This window comes from Tamandua tetradactyla, chromosome 24 (assembly GCF_023851605.1).
Source record: "Tamandua tetradactyla isolate mTamTet1 chromosome 24, mTamTet1.pri, whole genome shotgun sequence".
Lineage (NCBI taxonomy): Eukaryota > Metazoa > Chordata > Mammalia > Pilosa > Myrmecophagidae > Tamandua > Tamandua tetradactyla.
This window is the reverse complement of record NC_135350.1, coordinates 15,164,381-15,179,793: the sequence shown is the minus strand read 5'-3', so window position 1 is coordinate 15,179,793 and position 15,413 is coordinate 15,164,381. Positions and strand designations below refer to the sequence as shown.

The 15,413-nt window shown below is 38.9% G+C and overlaps 1 pseudogene; it reads left to right on the top strand.

Annotated features, from left to right (window-relative positions):
* The first annotated feature begins 1,966 nt into the window (after positions 1 to 1,966).
* LOC143668447 (NADH dehydrogenase [ubiquinone] flavoprotein 2, mitochondrial pseudogene) lies at positions 1,967 to 2,704 on the top strand (annotated as a pseudogene).
* The last annotated feature ends 12,709 nt before the right edge of the window (positions 2,705 to 15,413 follow it).

The window sequence follows — 15,413 nt, the reverse complement described above, 5'->3', positions numbered from 1 at the left end:
GCCCCTTCAATAAATGGTATTTGAAGAATTAGGCATCCATATACAAAAGAATGAAAAAGGGTCCAGTCTAAACAAAAATTAAATCAAAATGGATCAAAGACCTAGCATTAGAGCTAAGACCATAAAACTTTAAGAAGAAAATGTAGGGAAATATCTTCTAAATCTTGCAGTAGGAAGTGGTTTCCTAGACCTTATACCCAAAACACAAACAATGAAATAAAGAAATAGATAAATGGCATCTCCTCAAAATTAAACACTTTTGTGCATCAGAGAACTTTGTCAGGAAAGTAAAAGGGCAGCCTATGCAATGAGAGACAATATTCGGAAACCACTTATCAGATAATGGTTTAGAATCCAGAAGATATAAAGATATTCTTCAACTCAACAACAAAAAGGCAAACAACCCAATTTAAAAATGGGCAAAAGATATGGATGGATGTTTTTCAGAAGAAGAAATACAAATGGCTCTAAAGCATATGAAAAGGAGGAAATATTCAATTTCCCCATCCAGGGAATTCCTGAAATTCTCACGAGCAGTGGAGACAATCAGTTCAATAGGCAGAGCCTATCAATCTTGAGGTTTGCCCCTATGGAACTTATTCCTGCAAAGGAGAAGCTAAGCCTATTTATAATTATGCCTAAGAGTCACCCCCAAAAGTGAACCTCTTTTGTTCCTTAGATGTGGCCTCTCTCTCTAAGCCAACTTGTCAAATGAACTCATTGCCCTCCCCCGCTATGTGGGACATGACTCCCAATGATTTAAATCTCCCCATCAACATGGGACCTGACTCCCAGGGATGAGCCAGGACCTGGCAGCATGGGATTTGGAAAGTCTTCTTGGCCAAAAGGGGGAAATAGACAAATGAGACAAAACAAATTTTCAGTGACTGGGAGATTTCAATCAAAAAGTTATCCTGAAGGTTATTCTTATGCATTATATAGATATCTCTTTTTAGTTTGTGGTATATTGGGGGGGCTAGAGGGAAGTTCCTAAAACTGTTGAACTATATTCCAGCAGCCTTGATTCTTGAAGATGATTGTATAACTATATAGTTTTTACATTGTGACCTTGTGATTGTGAAAACCTTGTGTCTGATGTTCCTTTTATCTAGGATATGACAGATGAGTAAAGAAATATGGACAAATAAATAAATAAATAAATAAATAAATAGGGGGTTAAGGGGTAAAAAAAATCAAGTAGATTGCAATACTAGTGGTCAATGAGAAGGAGCAGTAAAGGGTATGGGATGTATGGTTTGTTTTTCTTATTTCTTTTCTGGAGTGATGCAAACATTCTTAAAAATTATCATGATGATGAATATACAACTACGTGATGATATTGTGAGCCATTGATTGTATACTTTGGTTGGACTACGTGATGCCTGAAAATACCTCAATAAAAATATTTTTTTTCAAAAAATGATTGGATTATGATTGGGAGGGCATGACTTTTCTGGGGTAAATATAGTTTCAAACCAGCACCTTTTGTAACCCTGATCTACCAGGAAGTTTAAAGTTAGGATGGTATTGTAGTCTGAATCTTCCTTCGACCTGCTAGTCAGGCAGGCTAGAACAGGAAGAGGGGGAGAAAAAAATGCGGAGTCCTTAAGGATGGTTAAATCGAGGTCAAGAAGGCTATGTCCCCATAGACATCCTGCCCAGGGATTCCTCAGTTATGGGAAATACCCAGCAGGAGCCAACCCATCCAGACAAAGGATCCTCTCCTGAGTCATCCACAGAGAAGCGGGAAGCCAGACAACCCCCACCTAAGTGAGGAAACTATTGAAAAGCATGGAGCCCACCAACAGGCCCTCTCAAATGCACCACTACCAGGCACCACCCTGGAGAGAAGATAGGGTAGGAGAAAAGCTTCCAAAAAAGAAACGGGGAAGAGAAGTTAATAAAGATAACCTATAAAAGCAAATGGCCACGCGGGGGGGTGGGGGAGGCAAACGTTTGGCCCGCCATGTTCTTCTCTGCAGTGCTTCATGCTCTGGAGGCTGGCCTCACTGCACAGTGGGGAAGACATACAAGGAATTTGTATAACACAGCTAAGCTGGAGGAGCCTTATTTGTGCATAGAGATACTTTTGGGAATAACCCAGATACTCCATTTGATTTCACACCAGAAAACTCTAAGAGGATAGAGGCAATTGTTAAACACTATCCAGATGGGCATAAAGCAGCAGCTGTGCTTCCCGCCCTGGATTTAGCCCACAGACAGAATGGATGGTTGGCCACCTCTGCTGTGAACAAGGTTGCTGAAGTTTTACAGGTACCCCCAGTGAGAGTATTTGAAGTAGCAACTTTTTGTACAATGTATAATCGAAAATCAGTTGGAAAGTGTCACGATCAGGTCTGCACTACTACACTTTGCATGCTTCGAGATTGTGACGGCATTCTGGAGGCCATTCAGAAAAGATTGGAATAAAAGTTGGGGAGACTAAATCTGACAAACTGTTCACTCTCATAGAGGTGGAATGTTTCAGGGCCTGTGTAAATGCACCAATGGTTCAAATAAATGACAACTATTATGAAGATCTGACTCCGCAGGATATTGAAGAAATTATTAATGAGCTCAAGGCTGGCAAAATTCCAAAGCCTGGGCCAGGGAGTGGATGCTTCTTTTGTGAGCCAGCTGGCGGTGTTACCTCTTTACTGAACCACCCAAAGGATCTGGCTTTGGTGTGCAAACAGAGCTTTGATTTATATTCAGCTGTACATACATATATATATATCACACAAGAAATAAAATATGAATCTCCCATTTACTTAAACTTACTTTTTATACTGTGTGTTAATTCCAGTCTCTATACCTTAGTGATAACCTAACAACTTGAAGCAGTAAGTATATCATGTTAACACCATATATCACCATTTAAAAGTCTTGTGATATCTGTGGCTAACTATGAAGCCATTATTGCATAATGTAGTTAACAGTTACTCCAACTTCAACCATATTTAGGTGTCAGGTCATTTTTGTCAGTAATGTTACCAACAAAATAATAATTAGGTTAAAATAAGTATTAGATTACTGTAAAGTAAAAGACCTACCAAGTTTCATGTTTTGCTTTTCCATCATTAGCCATAGCCAAGTCTTCAGTTAACATATCTTTCTCAGATGTTATTTCTCAGTATTTCCTTTAAGCATGTTATGAAAGAAAGTCAAGAATATAGTATTTGCAGCACACAATTGTCATTGCATTTCCACTGGTGTGTAACACTTCAAGCACACTTTAGGCATGAGGAGGAAAAGGCAGTTGTCTCTAAAAAGCGTTGCTTATAATTTTTAAAGAAGAAATGTACAAAATACTTTGATATTATCCTTTGGCTATTCAGACACTGCCAAGTATACCCCAAAATTGGGGATGAATTGAAAGTATAATCTGATTTGGAAAGATCAGTAGTTACGCAAAATATCTTCAGTTGTGTAACTGTTATAACTTACAAAAAAGGATAAACCTTTAGTGTATTTTATCCATTTCAAGAAATTAGCTATAGTATAATAGTCTTGCAAGTTGAAACAAATTAATAACTACCTTTCATATATGGCTAAATCTAATCCAGTTTCTTCAGGATTTCTCAAAGTCACTATCTGGACTTGTTCTTCTTTTTTCAAATATTTTTATTGATAAAACAAGATACAAACATTCTTAACATACAAACATTCCATACATGGTGTACAATCAATGGTTTATAGTATCATCATATAGTTGTGTATTCATCACCATGATCATTTTTTTGAACATTTGCATCACTCCAGTAAAAAAGAAAAAGAAAAAGAAAAAACTCATATATACCATACCCCTTACCCCTCCCTCTCATTGATCACTAGTATTTCCATCTACCCAATTTATTTTAACCTTTGTTCCCCTATTGTTTATTTTTTACTCGTCTGTCCATACCTTAGTTAAAAGGAGCATCAAACACAGGTTTTCACAATCACACAATCACATTGTACAAGCTATATCATTATACAATCATCCTCAAGAAACATGACCTCTGGAACACAGTTCTCCAGCTTCAGATACTTTCCTCCAGCCATTTCAATACATTAAAAACTAAAAAGGGATATCTACATAATGCATAAGAATAACCTCCAGGATAAATTATCAACTCTGTTTTGAAATCTCTCACTGACTCTGTATTTTGTTTCATTTCTCTCTTCCCCCTTTTGTTCAAGAAGGCTTTCTCAATCCCTTGATGCCAACTCCCATCTCACCCCAGAATTTCTGTCCCATGTTGCCAGGGAGATTTACAGTGCTGGGAGTTATATGTCCCATGTAGAGGGGGAGGGCAGTGAGTTCACTTTGGCCTTGTTCTTGAAACAGACCAGTATCTATTCTTTAGTAAAATATGTTGACTAAAAACATAAATGCTTATTTTTAAGTGTGTCTTGTTAAAAATTAAGTTTTTTTTTTTTATTTAGAATGTAAATAGTAACATATGATGATTTTTCAAGTGACACAAAAAGGTAACATAAAAATATCTTCCTTCCAAAAAAAAAAAAACAAACAAGCAAATGGCCTCACATTGCTTTCACCTTTGTCACTTCTGTCTTTGTGAGCGTGCCTGCATGTTCTCATACATGTGTACCTCATAAACTTTCTATCTGCTTACTCTGCACTGTGCTGTGCCCTTGAATTCTTCCTTCCAGCATGGCCACGAACCGGGAAACCCGAATCTCGTAACATCAGTAATCAGGACATCAACCACACATTACAAAAACATCCTGAATCAGACTTCAGTCCTCTTCTAATCTTTTGCTAATGTCTCCTCAAATAATATAGTATATTTTAAAAAAGTAGTGCCTGAGACTTATATATATATTTATTTTAAATGGCTCAAAGTATTTTCACCAATCTCATAAATTTCTAAAAATGTACTTTAAATAACTTAAAGAAGGGGTGGGCCGCGGTGGCTCAGCGGGCAAAGTGCTTGCCTGCTATGCCGGAGGACCTCGGTTCGATTCCCGGCCCCAGCCCATGTAACAAAAACGGAGAAACAGAATACAATAAAACAAGAAAATGTTTAAAAATGTTTCCCTTTCTTCCTTCCTTCCTTCCTTCTATCCTTCCTTCCTTCTCTCTGTCTTTCCTTTAAAAAAAAAAAAAAAAAAAAAAATAACTTAAAGAAAATACCACCATATTTATTTCCATTCCCTTCATATTTTACATTGCAGCCGCAAACTCTTTTTTAAAAACATCATGTTATATAAGAATAAAATTAAGTTTGGCTTTCACACAAGATGGCAATGGATTAGAGGAACAGAACTAACTAAACAAAGTTCTGCAAATCAGCTCAGGTTGTCTTGCAGGCAGGGAAAGGAGAGAGCCTCTGATGCAAGCCTAGAATTGGCACTAAATCCTTATATAGGTAAAAGCAAATATAGGGTCACTGAAATGTAAAGCATAATCAAAAGCGGGAACCTTTGGTGAGAAATTTGAATTAGTTAGACTGTCTGGATGAGCTGTAACCTCTGGAGTATCCAAACAGTGGAGAAATAGGGGAGGGACCTGTGTATTAGCTTAGAGTATAAAATCTGTGGCATTTTATTGCTTGGTGAGCCAGCCACATTTTGGTTGAGCACCCATTCTTTCAAGACAAATTTCTTTTTTCTCCACAATCAGGTGATCATTTATTCTCTTTCAGTTATAGTTTTATTTCTAACATGTTACAACAGTACAACTAGTTGATTTATCTCTGCAGCTATTCTTGCATTCTAGCTTGGTAAGGGTTAATACTATAACAGCTGTAAAGACAAGGGTTAGTACCTATAACAGGTGTAAAGAATCAATAGTATATCCTTTTCCTATACTGACTTTAGTGAAATCAGTACATTTTTCTAATAGCTTGCATACATTATCTCATTTAATGTCCATGAAAGCCTTAGGGGAAATACTAAGTGGAGTGTAGAGACTCAGGAAATTTTGAAATTGATGATACAGGAGCAGTTGGGGTTATTTCAAAGGCAGAGTGTGAAGAGAAGAGGAAAAAAGTTTTAAAGACCCCTGATTCCGGGTGTTCTGTTATTCTCAGGTACTTTCTTCACTTCTATAAGACTAAAAAATTTAACTTCCCTTCAGATATCAAAGAAGGGCTTTGTCTGTTCTATCATCTCACAAGTCATCTATTGTCGACTAATCCGTTACCACACCTTCATGCAGGTGAACTGAAAATGTTAGATGTAAAAATCATTTACTGTTAATTGCCAAATTTGATTTGGGGAGCTCCACAATAACGCTGTTACTAGAATTTTGCCTGAGATTTTGGTCCATTCCAGAAGGCTGAATTTAGTTAGGGGATGACCAACTTTCTGCCAATTTCAAAAAAAAATTTTAAAGTAACTCTTTCAGTTTTCGAGAGTTAAAATATTATCTCTAGAAATAAGATTTTTAATTTCTTATTCTGGAGTGATGTAAATGTTCTAAAAATGATTCTGGTCATGAATACACAACTATGCGATGATCCCATGAGCCACTGATTGTACACTAAGGATGGACCGTATGCGTGTGAAGATTTGTCAAGAAAAATACTTCTGAAAAAATCCTAAATTATTTTATGTACAGCTGTATTACCCCTATGTGAGGGAATATCAAGAAATTGAAAGTATGATGAATAAAGAGCAAGGGCTTAAACATACAAAGAATTTACTCAAAAGAAAACGTATTTATATCTCAAGCCAAACACATTCATTTCTTGTGTTCTCAGGCTTAATTGCTCATTTAGAAGCACGATTCAAGAGGGTTGCTGGTTTCTCGAAGCTTGGTGATTATGGAAAGATATTGGTGGTGATATGTGTGTTGACAAGGATAAGGAAATAAGGAATGTGCTATGTAATATTAATAATAATATGTACTTAAGAATATTCATGGGGTAAATAAATGTATGCACGATTAAGCAAGAAAGGTTCATTTAGAAACATTTCTTCACTATAAAATTTTTAGATTAAGCAACAGGTCCGTGATCTCCAAGCAGAATCAATGTGTCTAATGAAACTTGTGCTAGAGGTGGCCCACTTTTTCTATGAGAAGCAGGTCTGAGTGGCTACAGAGCAGAACCGAGACCATAAACCATAGTGTTCTAGTTACATTTGTTAAGCGTCTGGCAGACTTCTTCATCGGTAGCAGAAGTCAGCGGTGTTTACAGCAGTTCACTAGGGAGAACCAAGCTGATCTTTCAGGCAAGAAGCAGTGACTATAGTGACTATGGTGTCTATGTTTAGGTCGTCAGCCGAAATGGCAGAGATGGGGGTTCTGCACTAGGAAAGGAAAAGTCCAGGACGTTTCTAAAACCTTGAGGCAGGACAGCCCAACAATACTGCTCTTTTACAATGGTTCAGGGATTTCCCATTTAAAGTCAAAAAGCTCTTGAGATTCAGGGCTCAGGGGCACATATTAAAAAGCATCTTTTAGATCAAGTACAGTGAAAAGGCAGAGTTTCCCACAGGGCGTGGTTAGTAATGTGTACATGTTTGGCACTACTATAACTGAGAAATTAAGAATTAGCAATGATTTTGATTACTGAATCATTATACGGATGTTTTTCTTTCTATAGTGTATAATAGGCCGAATTTAATACCTGAAATTACTGAAACTCAAGTAGTCTCAGCCCTATTTATATTTTTATATTGATTATTCTAGCCTAGTCTCAACTTTGTGTATATTTACTATTGTAATGATAACAACTCCATTCCCCTTTGTTTGAATCCATAAGAACCTGAACTCCTTAGGCTCGAGGAGACAGACTTTTTGGCTGATAGGGCATCTGACTTCCTGCTGTGCATGTAGCGTTAAACTCTTCCTTTCTTTGGAACTGTGGTGTCATGGATTGGTTGTTGTGGGCATCAAGCAGAGAACTCTGTATTTGTTTGGTATCACTAACTGAATGAATATTCAGTTATTACTCCACTATTTGACTGATGATCCTTCTATCCTGTATAAACCGATATTCCTTTTGTATTACCTGATTTTAAGATGGATAGGATGGGGCTATAATATTGAGATAGGCATGGACGGATGAAGTGATATATAAGAAAAGAGACAATTAGTGGGCCTATGCCTTCCTGGGCTTCCTTCTTTATGGGATATTGTTTAAAATCAGGAATGTTTGTGTTAGGTTGGACTTGCACCTGAATTAGTTCTGCAATCCTAACTCTTCCCAGCATTCCATCACCCACACCTCTGGCCTAACTTTGCAAGGATATATTCAAGTACTTCAGATAAAACTTCTTCTATTAGGTGCAGCAGGGCGACTTGAAGGACACAAGCCTGTTCCAGGGGAACTTCAGTGTCCAGGGTGTGTGCTGAAACGATTACTTGTGCATTTAATTTGGTTAACAGGTCTCATCCAAGTAAAGGCATAGGACATTCAGGCATGTATAGAAAGCTATGCTTTAAATGAGTAATTCCTGGTTGGCATTCAAGGGTCTGTAAGAATGGCTTATTCTGAGTGGCTCCAGATACTCCAATCACTGAGAAGTTTGGGGGGAAAGAGTTCCTTGTTTCTGATTTAAGACAAAGTGGCTCCAGTACCTATTAAAGAGTCTATTAACTTTATCCCACTAGTATAGATACTCAGGGCTCCTGGTGGGAAACAGTGATGTGACTGTTAAAGTTGGAGGTTGCCCCCCAGGCCCCATCATTCTTGGCTGCTCTCATTCCCCACAAGCTGGGCATCTGATAAGTGGTTTTATAAGGTACCTGGGTCTCCCTTCTTTGAGGGTGACTTGAGTATTCCTGCTTCCAGTGGCTTCTTTTTGAAGTATGTTTATTGTTACAACCCTAAAGGATGGATGAATTTTTTATTGGTCATTGGGGACCCTCAATAAAAGGGGTTCTTACATTTCAAGGATCTTCTCCTTTAGTTGGCCAATCTGGTCTCAATCCAGACAAGCATTGACTGATGGCTGCTTCCAGGAAGCCACACGGACATTTCATCTGTTTTTCTTAGAGTTAGTCATGGTTATTAAATACCTTAAATACATTCTCAACTATAACTGTGACATAGGCATTCCTAACTCGCCTTATAATTTTTGCAATTTCTTCCTTATGTCTGGGAAATTTTGACTAACAAAGGTTATATTAATCAGCCTCTTGTTACCTGGATGTTCAGGATCCAGGTCAGTATACTGTTTGTATGCTTTGAATATCCACTCAGGAAAAACAGAAGGGTTTTCCTTGGGTCCTTGTTGGACCTCTATCTAGTATGTTTTTTAGGTATTTAGACTTTGGGGCAACTTTTTGTATCCCAATAATTATATACTCTTTGTAATGATCTCGTTTGCCTGGGTCACTTTCTTCATTTGGGTTCCAGTGGGGCTCTGTGGAAGGGATAGCTAAGACTCCTTGAACTTGAATTGACCTGTTAGGCTGTAAATTACATAGCCCTATCAGCTTCTGGTCTAGCTTATTTGAGAACCATCTTACATTCCTCCCAAGTGAGAAGCACATTTAATAATGCCTGAATTGGACTGGGCAAAGAGATCCTCCATTGGATGGGGTGGGGGTGGGGGTCCTCGAGGTAGGAAGGCATATTATTCTTCCAACTGAACAAGTCAGAAGTGGAGAAGGGAGAATGTACCTATATAAATCCTCTTGGGTTTCCTTGATCATCAAGTACAGTTGGACTTTGGCCTTAATGGGAATTGCCCCACCTGGGATTGGATAAGACCCAGGCTAAATTGTGTCCCCTGATGGGTATGGGGTGAGGAGACCAATCCTTCCTGGCTAGGAGATGAAGTGGTCGATGAGGACCTGCTGAGAGGCAATGGGGCATTCTCCTCCTCTTATTTGACAGCATAGGAAGGTGGTGGAGCAGAGGGAAATTCTAAGTGTAATAGTGAAAGGTCTTCCTGTGAATTGGAAATAGGCAACACTTGTATAATGTCGGATTAAGAATTCCTGAGCTTCTAATATGCTTTTTCTTAAGTTGATCGTGAGAGTTATTATCTTTCTGAATTATAATATAGTTCTTTTGTAGATTCTTATTATGGCATAAATACATAAAACATTGAACATACCGTATCTCATCCCTTTTCTCTCTCTTTTACAAAAAAAATTTGAGAAAGGGACCTATATTTGGCCATTGTTCTCCATATTCCAATTTATATTGGGGCTGGCATTAGTACAGAGAAATATCATTATTTCTTTTTCATAGTTTCATACTCAAACATTGATCAATTATCAAGAATACATTTCAGGTGCTGCAGTCATTATTGACAGCACTGTTACCATCTCTCATAGCTGTAATTGCCCTTTTCGGTGCCATAAAAAAGATCTTATATAAAAAGGTGAAAGATTGATGTTCTAGTTTGCTAGCTGCCAGAATGCACTATTACCAGAAACAGAATGGCTTTTAAAAAGGGGAATTTAATGAGTTGCTAGTTTACACTTCCAAGGCCGAGAAAACGTCCCAATCAAAACAAGTCTGTAGAAATGTCCAATTTAAGGTATCCGGGGAAAGATACCTTGGTTCAAGAAGGCCAGTGAAGTTCAGGGTTTCTCTCTGAAGTGAGCAAGCACATGGCAGAAAGGTTCAGGGTTCCTCTCTCAGCTGGGAGGGCACATGGCGAATACAGCATCATCTTCTAGCTTTCTCTCCTGGCTTCTGGTTTCATGAAGCTCCCCTGGAGGCATTTTCCTTCTTCATCTCCAAACGTCCCTGGTTTGTGGACTATGCCACTCATGAGATGTTTTATGCTCTGGAGTCATTTTAAATTCAGGTTCTCGTTTTTGCCCGTGCTTCAATGGTTAGGACTGGTTTTAACTGGTTCTGGGAGGGGAGAAGAAAACAGGAATTTGCCTTGGAGGGAGCTAAATCCCTCATTAATAGGCCTAAGGAGGTGGGTTTGCTAAAACGGGAAGTGGAAAATGTAAGAAATTAGTAAGGGAGGGGCTTCTTCGAGAAAGAGTTAGTGGGTGGTGGCTTCAGTGTGGTACATGTAAAGAAGCATGGTATGGGGCTTTTAATCTATGTACTCCAGGAATGACCGTGTTCTATTAATCCATTCTCGTGGGGGCAGACCTATGTGGGTCCGATCTTTTGGTTAGGTTATTTCAATTGAGATGTGACTCAGTTCATTCAAAGTGGGACTTAATCCTTTACTGGATTCTTTGTGAAGAGAATAAAAGACAGTAAAAGCCCAGAAAGCTTGGAGAGAAACATCCTGGAGACATGAAGAAAGGACCCACAGGGGCTGAGAGAGAAAGTCACTGAAAATAGAAGCTAAACCCTGGAGAGTAGAACCAGCAGACCCCAGCCATGTGTCCTTCCACATGACACAGGAATCCCAGATGCCGATGGCCTTTCCTCTGAGAAGGTATCCTTCTGTTGATGCCTTAATCTGGACATTTTCACAGCCTTAGAATTATAATTTATAGCTTAATAAATCCCCATTATTAAAAAGCCAACTTATTTCCAGTATATTGCATTCCAGCAGCTTTAGCAAACCAAAACAGATATTGGTATAGAGAAGTGGAGTGCTGCAATCGCAAATACCAAAAAAAAAAAAAAAAAAAAAAAATGCTGGAACAGCTTTACAAGTGGATAAAGGAAAGATCCTGGAAGAATTGTGAGAAGCTTGATCAAAAAGGCTTAGATTATTTTCAAAAGACTGTTGGTAGAAAAATGGAAACTAAAGATAATTCCAATGAGGCCTTAGACAGAAATGATGAATGTCACTGAAAACTGGAAGAAAGATGACCTTTGTTTTAAAGTGGCGGAGAACTTAGCAAAATTGAATCCTAATGTTAGATGGAAGGTAGAATTTGAAAGTGATGAACTGGAATATTAGCCAAAGAAATTTCCAAATTAAATGTGGAAAATGCAGCCTGGCTTCTCCTTACAACTTATAGTAAAATGCAAAGGAAAAGGATAAGCTGAGAACTGAATTCTTGGGTACCAAGAAACCAGAAATTGATAGTTTGGGAAATTCTGAGCTTTTGGAAAATTAGTCCCCAGAGGATAGCTCCCCATGTCAACATTTAACCAAACATGGAAACAGTCAACAATTTCAATACAAGCCAGGATTGGAAATGGTGTTATCCAGAAAGGATGTGTGGGAAGCCCTATTGTCTGAAGGTTAAGACCCCAGTGAGTTACATGGGAAAACCACAAGTTTTTTGTGGGATCTATCTAAATGGAACTACTGCCTGCTTGAGAGCGATAAAAAAGGGACAGATTGAAGGAAAAATGACTTCAAAGGCAGAACCATGGAAGCTAAGGTCTAAAGTCAAGAAACTGTAGGCCAAAAATGTGAAATCATTGCCCTCCGCCCTACGTGGGACATGATATCCAGGGATGAAAGTCTCCCTGGTGGCATGGGAGATGAACTTGGCCTTGGTACCATGGGATCAACAATGCCATCCTGACCAAAAGGGGCAAAAGAAGTGTGTCAGATAAGGCATTAGTGACTGAGAGAGTTCAAAGTCAAGAGGCTACTGTGGAGGTCACTTTTATGCAAGCTTCAGTTAGACTTGGCTGCATATCATAACTTGCCAAACCCCAACCAAAGCCATTCACGCTAAACCTAAGGCCTTATATAAGATTCTACAAAGGTTCCATGCACTAGGGTAACTTTCCATAAACCTACAACCTCCAGATGGCTCCCTGGACCAGATAATTCCTGAAATACAAAGGGCTCAGCCTCTCCAGAATATCAACTAGTTCCATTCCCCTATCCCATATTATCAACAGCCCCTTCCAATATGAAAATGTTGGAATGGCCATAGCCCAAACACCCCTGAAGAGTGGGAAAAAGATCAAAGTTGAATGGTGGGGTAGAGAAGGTAGGGTTTAACAAATGACTATCATTGCTCATTACAATGAATCATTATATTGATATTGCTTTTAGTCTGCAGCATCTTAGAAAAGTTAGAAGTAAAAACCTAAAATTGTGGAATTGTAACCCATACCAAACTTTGAAATCTTTCTACAGTTAATTGTGATGTGCTTTGAAATTTATTGCTTTTTAATGTCATTTTTCACAAAAAAGAAAAGTGGATTGTGAAGATAAATGCACAGCTATATGACAATATTGTGAACCACTGATTGTACATTTTGGATGATTACATGGTATGTGAATTCTATAATATACATCAACAAAAAATAAAAAATAAAAAAAGAAACCTGGGCCAGGAGAGTGGATACACCCATGCATGTGGAGAGGGTTTGCAGAGGGTAGACCTTCTCCCCCATTGTTCAGGAAGAGTGCTACCACCCTAGGGCTCTCAGATGCCTGGGGAATTGAGGGGAGCTTGGCTGCCCCCATTGTTTAGGAATAAAGCTGCTGCCCCAGGCCTCAGAAAGGGTGGAGCACATTCCTTAGGTGTTCCAAGAGCTTGGCCGCCACCCCCACTGTTCTGAGGGTATTGAGATTGTGCCCCAAAGATGGCAGAGAGTTTTGCTGCCACCCAGATGCTTGAGGAGGGTGGGGCCAAGAACACGGTGGTATCCCCAATGCTTGGAGATGTTGGACCCCTCACTCACTTCAGTGATTTGGAGAGAGTAGGGCTGCTGCTCTTTCAAACTCAGAGGATAAAAAATAATTCTGTAGATGGCTGTCAGGCCTTAAAATCCAATGAAGTATGCCCTGCAGTGTTTTGAAACTGTTTGGGAGCTTTGACCCCTGTTTTCCTTCCAATTTCTCCCTATGGAGATGGGAACATTTATCCTATGACTGTTCCTCCTTTGTATAGTGGAAACAGATAACTTGTTCTGAATTTCACATATCCGCAGCCAGAGGAGAATTTTGCCTTACGATAGACCATACCTGTAACTGATTTTGATGAAACTTTGTACTTAATATTGTTACTGAAATGATTTAAGGTTTCTGTGATATTGTGATAGAATGAATGTATTTTGTATATGGAAAGAACATGTCTTTTGGGGTTGCAGAGGATGGATTGTGCTGGTTTGATTCTGTAACATGTCCCAGGAAAGACCATGTTCTATTAATCCATTCTTGTGGGGGCACACCTGGTGTGACTGGGATCTTTTGGTTTGGTGATTTCAATTGAGATGTGACCCAACCCATTCAAAGTGGGTCTTCATCCTTTACTGGATCCTTTGTCAAGAGAATAAAAACCACTACAAGCGCGAGAACTTAGAGAGGAACGCCCCAGAGATGTGAAGAAAGGACCTACAGGAGCTGAAAGAGGGAGCCACTGAAACCAGAACCTAACTCAGGAGAGAAGGTCCAGCAGATGTGGCCACATGCCTTTCCATGAGACAGACGAGCCCTGGACGCCAGCAGCCTTTCCTCTGAGAATGTATCTTCTTGTTGATGTCTTAATTTGGACATTTACATGGCCTTTAGAATTGTAACTTGTGACTTAATAAATCTCCATTGTTAAAAGCCAACCCATTTCTGGTATATTACATTCTGGCCGCTTAAAACTGAAACACCTGGCATTTTTACAGTTTTTATTTTGACATACTTTCTTTGATCTTCACAACAGCCCTGTGTGGTAGACAACGAAGGCAAGCGGTGGTGACCCCATTTTTGAGATGAAAGGATTCATAAACATTAGAGCTAAAACTTACGTTTGCTTTTCTCTGGCTATGTCTTGCTGGTTCCTTGTCAGAATTACTGTGGTCATCATTATGAACAGGATTTGTTTTTCCGTTGTTTATGTTCAAAGGTCATGGATTTTATTACCCTATCAGCCAACAAGTTTGCTGAGAGGGACACAGTCCCTTGGAACAAGTTCCTTGTCAAATGCTGATTTTTCTCATAGTTGCAAAAATTCACTCCATTTCAAAGGGAAGAAAACACAATGCTCCCAGTGCAAAATGACCGCAAAGCAAACGATTCTCTGCTTCTGGCATCACATGGCATCCTCCTCTGCGCCCAAACTTCCTTTATTTTTATAAGGACAACAGTTATATTGCATTTAGGCCCCATCCTGCTCCAATATGACCTCATTTTGATTTGCCTAATTCTATCTGTAATGATCCTATTTCCACATAAGCTCATGTTCTGAAGTACTGGAGAGTAGACCTTCAACACATCTTTCTGATGGATGAAGTTTAACCCATAACAATCAATAAATGTGACTCTCAGAGAATATTTCCTGGGGGGATATTAGAAAAAGGAGAGACGTAGTAACTCACTTGCAAAGGATAACAAAGCTCTGAGGAAAAGGACAGTACGTGTGCTTTTTCCTGGCCAAGTTTTGGGGCACACATTTTTTAAGCTTTTCTTTTTTTTTTTTTTAAAGCATCTACCTCTTTCTTTCTATATCCCTTACACCATCTATTTATTTGGGGTAAATAGAAAAGAAGCCAGTATGTTTTGAGGAGCTACCATATCCCAGGCACTACTAAGGGTTTTTTTTTTTTTCCTTATTTAAACTCCGAACAGCAGAGGGTAAGAGTTACGGTGCTCTTGTTTTCCCTAACACTTGATTATTT